At 29.4% G+C, this 5044-nt stretch overlaps 1 long non-coding RNA gene across 1 annotated transcript; it reads left to right on the plus strand.

Moving 5' to 3' along the window:
• The first annotated feature begins 1318 nt into the window (after positions 1-1318).
• Positions 1319-4049, plus strand: LOC132741604 (uncharacterized). Its single transcript, XR_009627300.1, has 3 exons — positions 1319-1476; positions 3275-3405; positions 3915-4049. It is a non-coding gene; the product is annotated as an uncharacterized LOC132741604 (long non-coding RNA).
• The last annotated feature ends 995 nt before the right edge of the window (positions 4050-5044 follow it).

Genomic DNA, 5044 nt, shown 5'->3' on the forward strand with positions numbered 1-5044 from the left:
GTCATTATATAGTATTAAGTTTTGGATTAAAAACATCAATAAAATAGCGTTCTCTAGATAACCTAGCTGAAACGTTTTTACTGTGAAATTTATAAAATGGGAAAATACAAAATTTCGGGTCTTTTTTAGAGCATTTATCTAAATGCTCACTTAAAGGTAATTGTCTGGTTGATGGGTCTCTTATCTGCTGAGCATGAACAGTTTTTCTGTTTCTGAGTTTGTCACCTGTTTGGCCTATGTAAAATTCTTTGCAGCCGTTGCAAACTAAAACATATAAAACATTTTCAACAGTACAGTCCATATTTTCTTTTATATGAAATATTTTATCCTGAAGTTTTAAAGAATATCCTTCTATTAAATAATCACAGAGGCCACACCTCTGTTCGTTGCATTTTTTAACACAGGGCATTATATTGTTTTCTTTAAATTCTGAACTTATTAAAATGCTTTTTAAATTTGGTAATTGTCTTTTGCATTTTATTATGTTGGTGTTGCTTATTATCTTTTTCATTTTATATATATATAACAATTGTATAATTAGAATTAATTTCATATTGAAATATGAAATTTAGTTATTCGGGATTTTTACATGATAAATACAAGTAAAAAAGTGTTTTTTTATAATACATGAAGTTTTCTATGTAGAAATAATAAATTTAGTTCTTTTTATACATTTAATTTGCTAGCGCTTTCATTGTTTCACATTTCTGCAAACAATATTGTTATCAACGTACAAAATAATAAAGATATGACAGGAAAATATCAACATATCAGTTTTTTTTTTCAAAAGCATTTTATTATTTGCATCCTGTATATGAAAACATGTTATTTTGCCCTGAAAATTAGCCATCTTTAGCTTCTTTCGCGATTTTAGTTATATGATTTTGTACGAATGTCAATATGGCACGGTCTTCACATATTGCTACCATTATAACAAAATATTTCAACCAGCGTTACTTTCTTAAGTTATAAATAAACATATTAAATGTACTAAATCCATTAATACAACATCTTAAAAATGCAAATCTACCCTTTTTACTGAACGAAAATAAGTCATCTATGAGGTATAATGTATCTTCAATCTCATTTAAATCATATCCTAACTGTCGCTGCACTACCCTTCTTGTAGCGAAGAGTAACGGAGCGAAAACGATGTTATGATATAATTAAAGTGGTCAGTTTTCACTATTTTGAAAGTGGATAGATGAAAAAGTCGACATAATATTCTCACATTACAGTATCTATTTAGTAAGTTGTATATCTACTTTTAGTGAAATTAGCAATTCTAATTGTCATTTTGATATACAGTTTATATTACACCTTTTAATAATATTATTCTTTTCAAGTTATAATAACAAAAATAGTAACCGATTTGATAGTACTGAATACCATTGTACCATTGTGAATAGGATAGAGTGAAATTCGGTTTAATTTTTTGTTTCTTCTATTATCCTGTTTTGGACATACATTAACTCGGTGAGTTTTAACAAAATATTCTTGTTAAACATGATATGTAATTATTTGTATCATAGTTTGGGATCTTTCTGTTAAAAATGTGTCACAGTTAAATCGTATACATATACATGCACAATGCGTTAATTATAGTGCAGGCATTAGTTACATTTACCCGCACTCCAGAGCATGCCCATTGATTGGCTCATTTTTGCTGGGGTTTACTTATTGTGAAGGCAGAGAAAGGGAAAGCGACAGAACTATCATATTCAGATGCTCGTTCATTCGTTACTTATTGCGGGGTTTCATATTGCGACAACAGGGAATGTGTTTTTATGTTTGACTATGATAGAAAAGAGAAAGAACATCAAAACACTCGGCAATCTGATTAATACTCGGAGACTACGCCCCCTCGTACAAATCAGATAGCCCCGTGTTTTGATGCTCTTTCTATTACATAACTCTTACACTTAATATCTTATCTTTCAATCTGGATTAAACCATTTACGTTTATAAATATCACGGGAAATTTCAAAATACGTTTTGACTGAAGACCCTGTTGATACTGGTCTGCACTGGTCGCATAAGTAGAATCTGCTAGCTAAGGGTTATGAAATTTCTACTTGTTAAATTTTTTATCTCTGTTATTTATTTACGGATGTTTTGGACTGTTTAATGTAATGTTTTGTTTTGCTTATTTATAATGATTTTAATGATAATTACCACAATGGGAATATGTCCGTCTGCAAGTAATTCTATTAGTTCGTTATCTTTTGCTTTATAGTATTTAGTAATTGCTTGTTGCGTTTTTATCTGATTTGCATGTGTCTTTGTGTGTTAGGTTTTGACGGCCTTACGGAAATAAACTTAAAAAAATAGTTTCATAATATTATTATTTTTGTTTTGTTTTGTTTTGCTACCTCAAAAAGTATCATTTCAACTTTTTGATATCAATATGAAGTAAGGGAATAGGTGAAATAGTCGTTTTTGCAAATATACAGTAAGATAATCGCGCACACAAATGACTTAGGTTATCATATTTCAACAGTAAAATCCAAGATAGGTCGAAAACTATTGAAGATATTCATCAAGACATGTAAATTTTATTCGGGTGGATATATTTTTGACAACTACTGATTGATGTTAGCGGTATCACGGTGGTCAATTTGACAGGCCTGGACTGATCAGTGATACTCAAAATGACAGGAATATTTAATATTATTACCTCTTTTATATATTTTCACTTCTTTTTTTAACGATATAACAGTTAAGTATATATTTATAAATGAAATATTGAGAAATATTGATGAAATAAAATGTGCATTTTCATTTTCCGTATTTTCACTGTAAATTTTTTTTTCACAGCAGTGAAACATATTTTCCGTATTTTTACTGGTGTCTTGCCGGAGTACTTCCTTTTTAATTCAGCCAAAACACAAATTTTAATGGAAGTCTTTAAAATTGTAATGCCAGAAAAACGAAAAATGAGAAAATTGACTACCGCCACTCATAAAATATTTATTTTCACACCACTCGATGAAAATAAATATTGTATTTATAGAAAAAACTTGAATATCCTCTATGTATTAAACTATTTGTGTTGAAATAAGGAATATAATAACAGGAATATAAGTTGTCTATCAAACAGCTATGTTCCATGTCTCAGATGTTAAATATAGGTTAAGTGTTGTGATCTTTATGTAAGTATATGACAATAATTAAAATAAGTTTCTTTTATTAGAATTCATTTGTACATGTAAAACACTGTCCTTATCTATCAACATACTTTTACCTAAAGTAAGGTATTTGTATAATTGTCCAGGAGAAGGAAGAAGATGTCCAAACGTGGTAATTGGAAGAACTGGTATGAGTTTATATTTTCCTGCATTGGTTGCCTTGTGGGACTGGGAAATATCTGGAGGTTCCCATATCTGTGCTACAAAAATGGAGGGGGTATGTATTCTGTAATACATAGTTTTTCCATTTTTTTTTGCAATTATTTGCTAAGTATATAATTCAAATAACCTTTAATTAATCTGATTACATAGTCCTTCCATGAATATAATATCAACACATATGGCTTGACGATTACATGATTACATGTAGAAACAGTATACCTTTTGGTTTCCCGTAAGTTTGTAAGACAATGAGCACGTGTGTGACCCGCCATATTGTTAATCTCTCCAAAAATGGCATCACAATGGGATACACCTCATCAGGTGAAAAAATGTTCTAAAAATAGGTTAGTATATCGCGAATCATCGAAAGTAAGCAGTGACCGACTTCGGTTTTTTACAATAAGCCACCATTTACCAATGATATATAAAGTCCTTGATGTGAGAAACAATACCTTGTAAACCAGTCTTGGTCTGTTTGTTTTCATTTTGATGGATCGTTTATTCCTAGAATTTATAAACATAATGCCTTAAACATTTCATTGACTTGTTGGTTCATTATTTCAGGTGCATTTCTTATTCCATACTTCATATTCATAATGCTGTGCGCAATTCCTATCTTTTTCCTGGAAATGTCGTATGCACAATTTTCAAATCTCGGACCTGGTAAAGCATGGATATGTGTACCATTATTGAGAGGTAAATACGTCATATATTTCATATAATTAATAAGTATTAAATCATTTAGTCTGTATACTTTCTTATGTAAATATTTAAGGCACATTATGACTTAATGTCAAATGTCGAACATGGGTTTAATATTGTTTTTATAATGGATTTATAGCAAGTTAGATGTACAGTAATGCTTAGCATGCAGAAATGTTTCGTAATGGTAAGCAAAACTTAAACAAAGTAGTATTTAAACTCCAATACAAAATACTAATTTGCTATTACTAATTGCCAAAAGAACTAAAGAAACAAAACATTTATCTATATGGCAAATGAGAAATTTTTGAAACTGTAACAATATTCCATAAATAAGTTTTTGAGCACTAACTGAGGCATAATAGGCCTTAAAAGATGTGTTCTTTTTTTTTAATTTATGCACTTTCAGGGGCAGTTAACTCAACCAATAAGATTGTGATTGTTATGTATGCAACATATTACATGTATATAATTTATATCTGACCAGTTGGTATTTCCAATATTATCATTGTTCTATTTTTAGAACATAAACTACATGTATGTACTAGAAGGTTCTTAACTGTTGTAGAAAACTCATGCATTATATTTAGATAGAAACTTCTGGAATGATCTTTATTGGTGAAGTTGCTAGATTATGATTACTTGAGAACATAATAGACCTTTCTGGAAACTTCTTAGTTATTATATATAAGGAGACATTTTTCATTAATCTTATCTTTAAGTCATCAGTTACCTTTTTAGTCATCAGTAATCTTTTAAGTCATCAATATATTTGGAGTATTATTCAACTTGGAAATTAAGTGATTTATTGGAGCTTGGATTATTAATTATTCTTGTGGATTTTATTGTGGGAATTTATTCTAAAGTGTTCTTGGATTTAACTTGGATTTAACTGTGCTTTTGGAAAAGGATCATTCCAGGATCAGACTAGACATTTGTAATTTTTATTTGGACTTCAGGTATTTGTAAAGATAATTTGTTATTTTATTTTT

Source organism: Ruditapes philippinarum, unplaced genomic scaffold, assembly GCF_026571515.1.
Source record: "Ruditapes philippinarum isolate M1 unplaced genomic scaffold, ASM2657151v2 ctg1629_1_1_1_1, whole genome shotgun sequence".
Classification (NCBI taxonomy): Eukaryota; Metazoa; Mollusca; class Bivalvia; order Venerida; family Veneridae; genus Ruditapes; species Ruditapes philippinarum.